We start from the raw sequence: 16,179 nt of genomic DNA, 5'->3' as shown, positions 1-16,179 counted from the left end.
CACACACACACACACACACACACACACACACACACACACACACACACACACACACACACACACACCCACTTCTTCATTCATTCCTGCATTCACTCACACATCGCTCTCACTCTCCCAGTCTCTCTCACACACACAGACTCTTTTGGTTTCATGCATGCATTCACTCACACACTTAGACAGACACACACACACACACTCATACAGGCATTCACTTACATGACGGCCCGGTTCCAAGTGCTCCATGGCCCAGTACTGGTCCACAGCCCGGTGGTTGGCAACCGCTGCTTCAGGTAACACAGGGCTTTGGTTAGCTTAAGGTAACTGAAATGTTCATCGAAGCCCACAACAACGACCTTTACATCTGGATCCAAAGGAACAGAAGCCCAGTCACTCATTGCACCAAAGACAGAGTCAAGGCCATGACCAACATATGAAATGCCAACCTTGGCCAATTCTTCACTCAGTGCTTTTCCACCGACCAGGTAAACTTTCCCACCATTAAGGCAGGTGACCTGCTTGAGGTACAATGCGGTACACTATGCTGTGCCAAACACCTCCTCCTTCACAGCCTCAAGCCCTATTTTACATAACTTCTGTGAGTATAGCTCCTGAGTCTTAGTGCTGTAATTTGTCATGAAAAATACCCACTTGTTTTTCTTCCTTAATAGTTTAACGACCTCTGACGCCCCAGCGATGGCGGAGTCAACATGCCATAGTACACCATCTCAGTCAAACAAGACATTGTCTAAGACAGAACATTTGTTATGGCTTTTAATAGACAAGCATATATTTGGGAAATGCTATCCATATGTGTTTGGGAAGTGCTATTTGTATGTGTTTTTTTTTTTTTTTTTTTTTGGGTCTAAAGATTTAAAAAGAAATGTTATGAGTATGGTTCAGATTTGTGTAGATTATTCTTAATATCATTTCAAATGCATTGGTTAACTTGTTCTATGGAATTGGTCATACATGCTTTACACAATGTAATCTGCTTGGTTTGGGCTCTCAAGGCTCATACTGTTATTTTTCCTGTAAAGAGAAGGGCAGAGGAAGGAAAAGAAAAAGGCTCGTTAACATTTTAAACTGATTTTCCCGTGGATTACATATAAAAAGCTATTTCACTCAGTAATTACCTCGCGACGATCATCCGTGAGCTTCAGCCATTCCCGGACCCTGTTACCAGCTAAGAAATCTTCTCCTTAACTTTTTCTCACATTCTCAGATGTGCGAATCACCCAGATGACGTCAGTGCTAATGGACAAGCACATACAGGAAGTCGAAAGCTCGGCAGAAGCCGAGAAGTGACTGATTTGTGTATTCAATATAGTATGGTAATGAGCTGCTGCTGTTTTATGAGTAATTCATAAGTCTGCAACGTTTATGCTATGAGCACAAAGTGTGTTTACAACATATATGGTAGAAAATGAGTAATGCAATATTTTGTACAGAAAAGGGCTAAATCTTAACTTCACAGTCTGTTATGTGTTTGAGTTCAAATGTCTATGGGTTTACAAGAGTATGTGATTGTGTGTGTGTGGGTGAGTGTGACCAAGATAGCATTCACTAATCTGATTTTTCCTCGTATCTGCACCAATACCTAGAGGTTTTTGTCAACATCCACTCTTCGATCCATTCATCTGTTAAGCATCTCTGTTTTTGGAAAATGCGGTTACGTAAGTGTCCTTTTTATCTCTAAGGGTAGTATTCCTTCTGCAAAGTATGCTGGTCACCCGGATCCTATTTTAAAGGTTTATTTTAGATATACTAGACTTATTGTACATAAAAACTACTATTAGTTAATGAGAGCTGACCTCTTGATGCGTGTGTTATGGTATACATGGACAGATGAACATAAAGTGACTTGTGGGACTCACTGTTATGTTACTTAAAACTTGAATATGTGTGGACAGTATTATACTTATTAATACATTTTTCTAAGATTTGTAAGACAAGTTTGTCCACTTCTCTCAAAGGATAAAATGTGAATCTGTATTCTTTATTGGATTACTATGCTGAGAACACTGGGACAGGGCAATTCTGGACTGCTTAGTGCTATATTTTCACTTGTTTATTGTTTTTAGTAGAATATTACATTTCTATAAGACAGTATGTGTTACATTGAGAGGAATTTTGAGAGATTAATTTGAATGATTTAGACAAATATCTCTCCATCTTCTATATCGCATACTTATATATATTTGTGAGAAAGGAAACAAAACGTGATTAATGAATGTATATTTGATAACTTACAATACTTCTGTTAACATAATAGATCTAAGAAATCTGTTTCTAACTGTATATATCCTTGTTTGAAGAAAATTATTAATACAAATAGTTTAATAACTATTGATAGATATTACTATCATATTATACTAAGTTAAAAGCGGTTAAATAGTAATTAGTCAAATAGATTGTTATATACTATCCTTATGATACTTTATATTAGAGACTAGCTAATATTTTTTTTGTTTTGTTTTACACATACACAATAAGTTACATTGTATTTCATTTTCGTGATTAACATATTATATCAGATGAAATATATCTAGTTAAATTTTAATAGATTTAAGTTAAAATAATCACTAGTTTTATATCTAATCACTATTACTTAATACATATTACTGGTGGTAGCTGCGTTCTGTTGCTACAGGTTAAGGGTTTGATCTCAGTGACAAATGTCATTGAGACAGGGAGTTTATATCTCCAGGTGGGGAGCTAAATTGTGTTTTTATAATCTGTATTATATGTTCATTGTTAAAAGGCAGTTTCTTTTGACATCCATTTTAATCTATCCAAATAGAACTATAAGTTACAATGCTCATGATATATGTGTTTCCCACTATGAATCAATGTATAGTACTTGCAGAATGAGCAAGTTTATGGTTGGAAAGAGATTCTCAAATTACACATTTTATATTGATATGTTATTAATTAATCATACACCCATGCCTATATAACATGACTATATTAAAAGGCTTATCGATTAATATAAATGGTCTAAATAACCCCACCAAAAGAGGTAGTTTGTTTAAATATCTAGCCCTACATAAACTAAACTTAATCTTTTTTACAGGAAACTCATTTAATAGGAGATAATATTAAGTTCTTAAACACAAATAAATATACAATCATTGCAAGTTCAGTATATACAAAAAAGAAAAGGGGTGTTGCAATTTTATGGGACAAATCACTTCCTTTACCAAGAATAATTAAAACATATCAAGATAATAAAGGATTGCTATGTTTAGCCATTATAGAAATAAACAAAAAATATATACAATAATAAATAACTACTGGTTACCGGGAATAGGTACTAATACTCTCAAACAACTTTTATCTCAAATAATATCTCAGTCTGAGGGAAATATTATCATGGCAGGGGACTTTAATTGTATTCTAGATTTAAAAGATACCACCACTTTTGCAAATAGAAAAATTACCCCTCAAGCAAAACAATTAATAAAATTTATAGACTCCTACCTGCTCAAAGATATTTTTGACTTCACTGATCATAGCTCTCTAAAATACACATTCTATTCCAATAGACACAAATCATATTCCAGAATCGATAGAATACTATTCTCCACACAAATTATAAATGACTTAAATAACAGCAAAATCATTTCTTGTCCAATCTCCGATCATAATTCCATTATATTTGAATTAAATATCAACAACATCCCTAATGCACAAATACAAATAATACCTGCATATCTTATCCAACTTAAAGATTTTCAGTCATTTTTAAAAGAAGAAATACAACATTTTATAGATATAAATTGAGCATCTAATACACATGACATATATGTTTGGGATGCGCTAAAAGCTTATCTATATGGACAAATTAACAAATGGTATTACAATAAAAGGAAAACATGGGATAAAGATATGGAAACATTATAGAACAAGCTTGATTTATTGCATCTCAAAAATAGAGACAATCTTTCTTCTAAAAACATTAGAGAGGAAATAAACAAATTAAAAGAAGAATATAGAAACATACTATATCATAAGACAATGATTACATTAGAAAAATATAAATTCCTTGCTTATTCACTAAACCCTAAACACTTAACTAATCTCAAAAATAAAACTAAAAGAATGAATGAACATAATCATATTAAAGAAATATATTCCCTGAAGAAAAAGAAAGAAGTATACAATATACAACATATAATAGAAGAATTTAGAAGTCACTTTCATACAATTAACCAAGATACACATAATATAGAAAGTAAAGACAACATTAAGCATTTTATTAATAAAAATCTTCATAATAAACTTAATAAACAACAAATAGAACTTATTGATAAACAAATTACCCTAGCCGGCATACAAACTCAAATCAATAAGCTCAAGCAAAATAAGGCACCTGGAAATGATGGTATCATACCAGAAATATACAAAGTTATACCCAAATCAGCTATTTCATTACTCCATAAAGTATATAGTACAGCTCAAAACAACTTCATAACACCTCCCTCATGGAAATATACATTCATTTCACCTATCTTAAAACATAACAAAGACCCTAAATATTGTTCCTCTTACAGACCTATTTCCTTATTAAATACTGACTACAAAATGTTTATGAACATATTCACTGAAAGACTAAAAAAGTTTTTACCCCAATTAATTGATGAGGATCAGACAGGTTTTGTAATCAATAGAAACACTCATGATAATATAAAATGAACATTAGCCCTTATTGACTTCTCACAAAAGAAAAAAAAAAACCTAACTTTAATTAGTTTGAATATAAACACCACTTTTGGTTCAATTCATTGGGATTACTTGTTCACATTATTGGAGTGTTTCAATTTTTCATACAGTTTTATTAATCTACTAAAACACTTGTATGATGGTACATTTGCTTATATCAAACTAGGTACATATACTTCAAATACAATTCCTATCATAAAAGGTACCAAGCAAGGTTGCCAGCTATCTCCATTGTTTTTTACAATGATAATGGAACCGTGGGCTAACGATATTAGGAATAATAATAAAATAGAGGGTTTAGAGCTTGAAAAAGATATAACAGCTAAGATTCAATTATTTGCAGATGATGTTCTCATCTCTACAAAAGGAAATAATTCTTCAGTATCAGCCCTGTTTGATTCAATTAAGATTTTTTAAAAGATGTCTGGACTGTCTTTTAATGACAACAAAACTAAAATTTTACCCATACACTCAAATACAAATAACAAATTTAACTATAACTCTCAGCAGTTAACTAGTACAGATTAAATTACTTATTTAGGAATAATTCTAGCTAAAAACATCACTACAATAATACAATTAAATTATAATAAGTATTCTGAAAATATTCAAAATCTATTTTAAAATGGAATGCAATCATTTTTACTACAAAAGAAAGATTAACTATTATTAAAATGATTCTTCTATGCAAAATATTATATATTATACAATTCATTCAAATATTCCCTTCAAAAAAATTACTAATAAGTTAAATACTTTAATATTAAAATTCTTTTGGTCTGGGAAAAAAACAAGAATATCAATTAATCAACATCAAAACAGTTGAAACAATGGTGGGATAGCATTCCCAGATATAAACCTTTACTCTGTTTCCTCAATAATCAAAACAATTACTCAACTTTTAGATACTACATACTCAGCTAAGTGGAAACTGTTATGGGTTTCATCAGCTCTACAGCTAATTTCCAGACCATCTACACACAAATTAGAAATAATAAGTAACCCCTTTTTATGGATCCTAAAAGATTATTTCACTATACACATAAATCTCCATCATACTACTAGCTACATTCATAATATTATAACAAATTTAAAAAAAATTATATATAAACACCCAAGATACAAAGAATGCTTATTTTTGTTATTCCCCATAGCTTTCACACAAGAATCCTTTATAACTTCAGACATAAATAAAATTACCATATTTAAGCATAATGATCTTAAGTTTTGGTTCCAACTAACATCAGGATATAAAACCAAATCAGTTGAATACATAATACAGGAATATCAGATAGACAATACAATGTGGCTAGATATACAAACACTTTTACTAACTCTAGCTAATAAATTAGAATTGATCTCATCAATTACTAAACATGAATCCGGTATTCTACTATACCATTTTCAATCAATTTTACTTCATAAGCATACACATTCTGGCAAACTTTCTTTTATTTATAGAACTATAAGGGAATAAACTTTCAGATGTCCACATAACTTCTGGAACTATTTTTACTCTATCAATAATAATCTTCCTACCAATTTAGACAAAGCAAACATATTACAATCAGCAGAGAAAACTACTTTATCTTTGAATTGGAAATTATATACCTGGAGATATATAAACAGATCATTCTACACTCCTCAATTAATGGATAAAATAAACAAAAAACAAAATATTTGTAATAAATGTAAATCAAATATAGACATAAACTGGGCACATATATTTTATGAATGCCATACTTTAAATACTTTCTGGGGAAAAATAAATAATTTACTACAGGCACTTTATTCAGACAATTTCACATTAAATAAATCTCTGGTGATATTTAATACTCCTGTTCCATAATGTGTCAGAAAAATAAAGTATCCACTATTATGAACAATGCTGGCAGTAGCCAGAAAGACCATAACAAAAAATTGGATTTCAGAATCTCCTCCTTCCTTTTCTGAGTTCAAGAATCTGTTAAATGTTGGATGCCAACTGCAATTAAAACTATATACTCAGGGACAACCAAAAAAAACATACTATCTTCAATTGTGGGTTAATCTGAAAAACTTGTTGAAGAAGAACGAATCTCTATAACATATTACATTAGTTTGTTTCTTTCATAATGACAATATACATTATAATCAGATATCAATAACACATTGTAAATATATTAATGGATGTCTATGTAAATACTTTAGTTGGTTCATTTCTGTTAGTTTGGTTTATATCAAATATGTAATTTATATAATGTAATTTATATATGTTAAAGTTTTCAGGTTACAGTTTTTACTATGATTTTATGCGATTGTTTACAATTTTGAATGTATTAAAATCAATAAAATTGTTTTGAAAAAAAAAAAAAAAAACAAGACATTGTCCACAGATTTCAGCAGCTCCTGGGTCAGGGCCCTAAAAGTTTTACACACTTAGAGGCAGCCATTATACTTCAAAATTCGGATTGGACAGATACAGTAAGGTGCTGGTACTGCAACTTTATATGGGGAACATTAACTGACTTCAGACCATCACAGCAAAAATGTATAAAATACATATGAGACAGTATGCATTTTCTGGTTCCACTGGCTGTCATCTTTGTGCACAGACTCTAAGACAGTACCACCCACTACTTCCTTAGTTATAGCCAATCCCCATTCACATCAATGCCCATTTGTTGTCCAGCAGCCAATTACCAAAGCAGTGGGAGAGTCTTAAAGCGTTCTTTTTTTTTAAATATATAATCTATGTTGGGGCTTTGAAATAACATTCTTGTAGAGTTTTCTTTGTATTTTCTTCTGGTAGTCTTTTACATGATCTAGTATACTTGATGCCAATTCTGCTAGTTCACAGGGTCCCTGTGAGGAAGTCACACTTTGGGAACCACTGGCTTACCCCATTGCCATCCTGATCAATAGGACCCTAATAGAAGGTACAATCCCATCCTTCTGGAAAGTAACCCATGTCATCCCTCACCATAAAGGTGGAAGTTCTACAGAACTATCCAACTATAGGCCCATAGCCATACTTTCACCACTAGCCAAAATAATGGAGAAGTGTGCCCATAAGTAACTTTTGCACTATCTCACCCAGAACAATTTGCTGGCCAACTCCCAGCACAGATTTAGGCCACACCACAGCACCTCCTCTGCCCTTCTTTCTTTCACCAATGTAATTCACCAAAACCAGAACAACAACAAGCTATCCTCAGCCCTCTTTCTTGACCTATCAAAGATCTTTGATGTGGTTGACCAACAATTACTTATCCAAACACTGAAAACCATTTCACTGGACAACCATGCTATTCAATGGTTCCTATCCTATCTAAGTAGTAGACAACAGGCTGTTCTGTGGCAGAACCAACTATCCACCCTGTTACCTCACACCCTTGGAGTCCCGCAGGGCTCTATCTTAGGTCCCCTACTCTTTCCTATCTTCATCAGTAACCTCCACTCTGCCATCCCTGAAGCAACCTGTATCCAATATGCTGACGATCCGACACTGATCTGTATGGCTTCCTCCCTGTCCGATTTGCAAACCTTAACCCAGAATACATTTTACACAGTTGAAAACTGACTCTGTAATTACCGGCTGCTTCTGAACACCAACAAAACTAAATTACTTCTCTTCACCCCAACTAGTAGGTCCTCCCCTCTCTCCTTCTCCATAACATCCAGTAATGGCTCCTCTATCACCCCTGACATCCATACCAAACTCCTAGGCATAATAGTTGATAATAATCTCAAATTCGACTTGCACATCAAAACCATCAATAAGAAGCTTGAGTCATTATATAGAAATAAATCCTTCCTAACCCCATTAGCTAGGTCTGCTATCTTCCGCTCCCATCTACTCTCTGCCCTTCTCTATGCCTCCCCCATTCTCGCTAACTTGAACAAAATAGAACTAAACAAGCTCACTCGCTGTTATAACCATATCGCCAGATTCGCCACTGGCTCCTCATATAAGACCCATCACTGCCAAAATCTTAATCTTCTAGGTTGGCTCAAATTACCAATCTTAATACAGTTCAATCAGCTCATTGTTGCCCACAAAATTCTATATAAACCTAAAAATACTCCTGCACTTGCAAATATCATAAAACTATATAATAATCCCAGACCACTTAGATCATCCAACAAATTGTTGGTCCAAACTCAGAAAGCTTCTAATTCAGCTGGAGACTCCCTATTTGCCAACTTTGTTGGGAAAACATGGAATTCTCTCCCAGATAACCTTACTCTGGAACCCCCTCTACACCTTTTCAAAAAAGGCCTCAAACAATATCTTAGCACACACTGGATCTGTCCCTATACCAACCCTGACTAACTCCTATTTTAACCACCTTTCTCTATTCAATAGTGTGTGTCACTTCGATCTTGTTTAGTACAGTTGTTATAAACTTCTGGTTGATGTGCAATATAAATCTTGTGAATCCCTTCTTAAAGACTATATTGAATACACCTTGAAAATAGGCTTGTCTCAGTTGTGTTTTATTTTTTTTCCTTCTTATCTATTTAAATATCCATTTTGCTGTTTATGTAGTTTTGCGTACAGCCAGTGTTTGTACCCTAATAACTATGTATATCATAAACACTGTCAATCCTGTGTCTCTTCCTGGGGACTACATTGTACATATAGGTTCATAGGTTCATAGGTGTATACTAGGCTAATGGCCCTGGAGCCTTTACAAGCCAAGCCCATAGGATTACCCTGGCACCGTGCCACCCAACCTTAGTTTCCAGTGCCTCTGTCAAGTTGAGCCATGGAGTGATCCCCGGGGTGATTTTTTTATTTCCCATCCACTCATCAAGATTTCTCTTGAGGAGGGCCAGTGAGGTGCTCTGTTTGACATGTATGGGAAGTCTATTCCATAGCATAGGCAGTCTCTGGGTAATGAACCTGTTCCTCCAGCATGTTCTGTTGATTGTGGTAATGAGGTTGAGGTCTCTGGAGTGTATGGTGTGGAAGGATTGGGATTTCTTTAGATGTAGCATTTCTAAGAGAGCTGGGTCAGACATGGCTTTATAAGTCAAGCAGAGATCACCTCTAAGTAGGTGATATGAGAATAGTTGGATTTTTTTTGAGTCTGTCCATACAGGACAAGTGTTTAAAGCATAGGATCCTCTTTGTGAGGTACTTTTGCGGCCTCTCCAGTAGTTGCAGGTGTCTAGTGAGGTACATGCTAAATGGGGCATTGTACTCAATGAGCGGCCTAATGAGGGAAGAGTAGAGGGAGACAATGACCTCTTTCTTCCTGGATGCAAAATCCTTAGTAATGAGATGTGCAACATAGAAGGACTTTCTGACCACAGTGGCAGTGTGGTGGTCAAAAGAGAGGTTGCTGTCAGCCTGTGCTTCCAGATCTCTTATAATGCATTCTGTGTTCAGTGGACTACCATAGATCTTGTAGTTCATGGGAAATGTTTTTTTCCCAAAGGGGATGACGACACATTTTTTGGCACTGAGCTTGAGGCCATGGTTCTGACACCAGTTGTTGGTCTCAGTGAGGCCTTTCTGTAGAATGTCAACATCACTTGGGGGGTTAATAATGGCTCCTAACTTGCAATCGTCTGCGAACTTTGTTAGCCAGAGTCCCTTTGTGTTGGATTGGACTTCTGAGAAGTAGATACCAAACAGTAGAAGACACAGGACTGATCCTTGTGGGACTCCACTCATGACTGGTCAGCAGTCTGACTTGGAGTCATCTACTTTCACATTGTGAGTTCTATCTGTGAGCCAGTTTGCAACCCACCTAGTGATATAGGGGTTGATGCCTAGCTTAGTGAGTTTTTCTATGATTCCAGAGTGGGGAATGGTATCAATGGCCTTGGCCAGATCAAGGTAGGGTGTATGAACCACCTTGCCTTCATTCACAGCTCTGGTGACTGACTCAAAGAAGTTGACCAAGTTGAGTAGGCATGATCTACCCTTCACAAAACCAAACTGTGTGGGATCCAGAGATTGGACATTCCCTATATCCTTGTTTATTAAGCCCATGATGATGTATTCCATAGCTTTGCATATCACATTTGTCAGGCTAATGGGGCAATAGTTCCCAGGGTCTGTAGTCGCTCCTCCTTTGTGGAGAGGGATGACTATAGCAGTGCGCCATTCAGTAGGGACAAAGCCTGAGGTGAGGCTGTGATTGAACAGGGCACACACGTGAGGTGCCAGTTCACTCTGTAGTTCATGTAGAACACAGCCAGGGATATTGTCAGGTCCCATAGAGGCTGTATTCTTGGCCTTGGACAGTGCTGTTTTAACCTGTGCAGAAGTAATACTGGCTGCCTGGCAATCTACTAGTATTCTGACTGGTCCTTGGGGGGGGGGGGGGGTAGGCACTGAATCTGTCAGCTAGTATATTGGCAATATCCGTTGGCTCAGTATAGGAGGTACCACTGTGCAGTAGCTCAGAGCACCTCTGGGTATTGCTGTGGAGGTTATTTACATAACTAAAGAAGGCCTTGTGGTTATCTTTACTATCTGCTGCAATTCTGTTTTCATAGCTAGCTTTAGAGGATTTGATGAGGGATCTCAACTTTTTGTTGAGGCTGATAAGGGAATTGTTCTAGTCTTGGAGACTTCATCTTATTCTGCATCAGTTTCCTCCTTCTGTTGTAGAATTTGTTTATGGCAGGGGACCACCAGATTGGCTTCCTTTTTTTGGAGGAGAGCGTCTTGGTTCTATTGAGTATGGCGAGATCCATTAATTTGTGCACGTGTTCATACAGTGCATTGGTGTATGATTCGGTGCTCATGCAGCTATTCTCCATTTGCATGGGTGCCATGAAATTAGCCACCTCTGTTCATAGGAGCCCAAAGTTAGCTTTGGAGAAGTTTTTCATGGTGGTTACCTTTGCTGAGGGGATGGGAGGTATGTGGATTTCCAAGGTGATTAGTTTGTGGTCGGATCTAACCAGGAAGGAGTTGACTATTGGTGTAGAGCAATGGTCACCCATGTTAGTAATGACCAGGTCAAGGATGTTGCTACCTCTAGTGGGGGTAAGAATGAGCTGGTCCAGGGCAGTGGAATGAATGAATTCCAGGAAACGCTGGGCAAGTGTATTGGTACATGAGTAGTTTTCCCAGTTAATGGAGGGGTAGTTGAAGTGGCCCAGTATGAGTGTTTTAGGTTGGACCCTAATATTCTCCAGGGTGCTTAGGAATGTGGAGTGAGTGACTTGGGACATGGTTGGGGACCTATAACAGGCTACAACCTGAATCACTGTCTTATCCAATGTTAGCTGCACCTGAAGTATCTCTGATGCATTATGTTGGGCTACCAGTCTGGAGGTGTGTGCATCCTTTATGAACATGGAAACACCACCACCTTTGGAGCTTCGGTCCAAGTTCTGGGGCCGAAAGGTGTGGAATGAATTGTAGCCTGGTAGTGCAGGGGTGCTTTCTGCTGCCTTGAACCAGGTCTCTGTTACAGCACAAATGTCAATGTTTTCCATTTTAAGGAGTGCTTCAAGCGAGTGCATTTTGAGATTTAGATTACTAGCATTGAGCAGCATGACCCTCAGACTGCATTTCTTTGTAGCTGTTACTGTGGTAATTTTGTCTTTAGAACACTGCCTAAAAAGGCACTATAGGGATGGCAAGAGCCTTGGTCAGTATCCGGAAGCCCAGGGGTGGCAGATGCAGATCATCTCTGGCAAAGCATTAAGGTCTGTCAATCATTTCATCCCAGGCAGACAGATACTGGATACCCTTAGAATGACACCAGAAACTTGGCCAGTTGTTAAAATCAATCATTTTCTGCTTGTTCTGTGGTATCATTTTGGGTGATGGCAGGATGCTGCTCAGGGCTAGGGTCGTACCCACCTGGGCTACATAATCCGAGAGCTCCTCCATGTCTGTTTTCATGTAGCCCAGAGAGGTATGTCTGAGGTCATTCACACCCACATGTACAATGACAGAGTTGTTGAGGGGCCTGAATGCGTGCATTATATGGCGGATCCTGGCACCTGAGAGGCAGCTGACTGTTACTTTCTCCTTATTCAGCCTAGTGAGTGGGACATCAGTGTGCCTCACTATCATATCACCTATGACTAGTGTACTGGGCATGCTGTTTTGCCTTAGGGGTTTGGTTGAATGGCACACTGTTTAGGAGAGTTATGTGTCTCATGATTAGTGTTGTGTTGTGGTGGTCGAGTACGTTTCTGCTTTGGAGGTCTCTGTTGTTTGGGTAGATTTTTATTGAGAGCCTACATGAAGGTGGGTGTGTGGTTTATGTTTTTATGTGAAGGCAGTGCTAGTGTGTGTTCTGGAGGGCTATGTGTTCCATGTAGTGTGGTGCAAGTGTTGACCTACTCCTCTTGACCAGCTGTCTTGGTTGGAGAGTGCGTGGCTTCCAATTTGGATATATAAGTGCATCTCTCACAAGTCTGAGTGTCAGGAAGTAAGAGGAGAGTGTTGTCGGTGTACATGAAGCAGTTGCTACATTGCCTCAAGATGCCCAAGTTCAACAGATTAACAGGAGAAAGGACAAGGAACTGACCTTTAGACATGCCTGTAGGGGTGGGCATTAATAATAAGTACTGGAACTGTTTACTTTTCGAACATTTAGTGCTGGTAGCACTTTTGTGTGCTACAATAATTGCTACAAGAAGTCTGGTATAGTAAAGTGCTAGTCTAAAGCTAGTAAAAGTGCAGGAGAGGAAAGAACAAGCAGATCTAAGGGAAAAATTGAATAGCAGACTTGGCACCTCTCAGGAGCTTACAAATAATCCTGGATACAGCAAATTTGTATCTGGACTAGACTAGTTACAAGAAAGGCTGGAAACAAGCTCAAAGTGGGCTTTTAAACTAGAAAGTTGAAAGAGATGGAAAAACTGCCCAAACGGCCAATAAACTACAAATTCTGGGCCAGAAAGCACTCCTCTTGTGGTAGATAGGCTACATAGTGCTTACCACTCCCATTGATAAGCTAGAAGGCTTCCCTCCAACACAGAAAGGCTTGGGGGACTCAGAAGCTTATACACAGTCCTAGATACAGTATATCTGTATCTGGACTAGACTAGTGGCAAGAAAGGTGGGAAAAGCGCAAAAATGGGCTTTTAGACCAGAAAGTTGAAGGAGATGGGAAAAATTGCCCAAACGGCCAATAAACTACAATTTCTGGGCCAGAAACCACTTCTCTTGTGGTAGATAGGCTACCTAGTGTTTACCACTGCCACTAATAAGATAGAAGGCTTCCCTCAACACAGAAAGGCTGGGGGGGGGGGGCTCAGAAGCTTACATACAGTCCTGGATACAGTAAATCTGTATCTGGACTAGACTAGTTAGAGGAAAGGCGGGAAAAGTGCAAACACGGGCTTTTAGAACTGAAAGTTGAAGGAGATGGAAAAACTGCCCAAACGGCCAATAAACTACAATTTCTGGGACAGAAACTGCTCCTCTTGTGGTAGATAGGCTATCTAGTGCTTATCACTCCCACTGACAAACTAGAAGGCTTCCCTCCGACACAGAGAGGCTTGGGGGGGGGGGCTCAGAAGCTTACAAACAGTATTGGATACAGCAAATCTGTATCTGGACTAGGCTAGTTATAGGAAAGGTCGGAAACAAGTGCAAATGCAAGCTTTTAAACCAGAAAGTTGAAGGATATGGAAAAAGTGCTCAAACGGCCTATAAACTACAACTTCTGGGACAGAAACCACTCCTCTTGTGGTAGATAGGCTACCTAGTGCTTACCACTCCGACTTGTAAGCTAGAAGGCTTCCATCCAACACAAAAAGGCTTGGGGGCTCAGAAGCTTACAAACAGTCCTGGATACAGCAAATCTGTAACTGGACTAAACTACTTACAGAAAAGATAGGAACAAGCTTAGAATTTTTTTTTTGTTACAGAAAAGCAGCTAAAATAGCACTAAAAACAATTCAAGTACAATGCAAGCTAGCACACTTCAGTGTGTAGCAATATTAAAGCAATTTATTCAAACTGTATTCTGAACTGAATTCAATTATAGTTTAATTCAACTCTGAACGGTTAAAAAGTGCCAAAAAGTATACTTATCAGCTGAGAAGCACACTCAGTCAGAACGCAAAGTAAAGTGGAAAGGGAGACAGGAGAAACAGAAGATAATTCAAGGTTAAGGGCCTAAGTGGGTTGGCCTACTCAAATGCTTTCTCTGTATTAGGTAGAATGAGCTAATGACACTAGACTGGGATAGAGCTGGGATATAGCTGAACAGATGGGACTGGTAGGAGTGTCTGAAATCAAAATATGATCTCAACGTACTCAGTTGAGTTTGCAAATGAGATGGACCCAGGAGGAGTGTTCAAACACAAATTTACAGGAGGGGCGGGGAATTCCAAAGCCACTAAGATTAATACCACAACAAGAACAGGCATGGACGGTGAGAAACTAACTGCAGAGAGATAGAGAGATCACAATATTCAGTGAAGAAAATAAATACACAGAAAAATAAAATGCAGTACTATCTTTAACACAATATTCCATGAAACAAATAAAAAACAGACAAATAAAATGCAGTACTAACTTATAACACTGCAAGTTTGTACTTATCTCAGCTTGTACTAAAGTTGATGTAGGTATATAACAGCTAACCAAACAGCTCAAATATTCAGCTATTCGGCAGAAACAAATTCAGAGATAACTGACTAAGACATATAAGCACAGAGAAACCCTCTAGGCTATGAGTTCAACACCGAATATCAATGAAGTTTGAATAATAACCCCCCACTTACTGCAGAGAGACAGAGAGATCACAATATTCAGTGAAGCAAATAAATATACAGAAAAATAAAATGCAGTACTATCTTATAACACTGCAAGTTTGTATGTATCTCAGTTTGTAATAAAGTATATATATCCATGTTTCATAAGTGCTTTGTTTATACATGTAACTTGGATCTTTTCTCCCCGGGCATCCGCTGGAAATGGACATGAATCCAGTTGGACTATCCCAGTCAACAAATGTAAAATAAATAAATAAAATGCTGAGTGCCAACAAACCGAAAAAAAATGAAAACACAGGAGAAGAGTGAATCTTGAAGATCTCTCTGCTCCTTTAAACTTCTTTTTGCAGGGGACAAGCCCCCTCCTGCACACCCAACACCACTTGAATTTATATTTACCTACTCCGAGATCACCATACCTCAGAGAAAAGGGAATATTCCGAGAAATGGCATCTTGGACTTGATATATCTAAGTCTGTTTTATCGACCATTCAGTCTCCATAAATCAGGACTCACTCTAGCAGGTCCTGACATTTCAAATGGTGACCCCCTCATCTACATCTGCACTAACATATGAACCCTTTTCAGTCTTTTTGAGTTTTCCTGGTTCCAAGTGGCATGACTGAAGAAATCTAAAAGTGGGAATGAAAAGTTTTATATATATATATATATATATATATATATATATATATATATCATTGGGATCCGTACAGAAGCTCGACTGAATCTTTCACTGAATCCCAATTTGGTGAGCATACTTGTGTG

General features: G+C 37.4%; 1 pseudogene; it reads right to left on the bottom strand.

Moving 5' to 3' along the window:
* Positions 1–207: 207 nt before the first annotated feature.
* Positions 208–16,179, bottom strand: part of LOC122805291 — a 32,899-nt pseudogene continuing 16,927 nt past the window's right edge.

Source organism: Protopterus annectens, chromosome 6.part1, assembly GCF_019279795.1.
Source record: "Protopterus annectens isolate FY-2018-M chromosome 6.part1, PAN1.0, whole genome shotgun sequence".
Lineage (NCBI taxonomy): Eukaryota > Metazoa > Chordata > Ceratodontiformes > Protopteridae > Protopterus > Protopterus annectens.
Note: the sequence above shows the minus strand (reverse complement) of the source record. Positions and strands in the feature narration are given on the sequence as shown.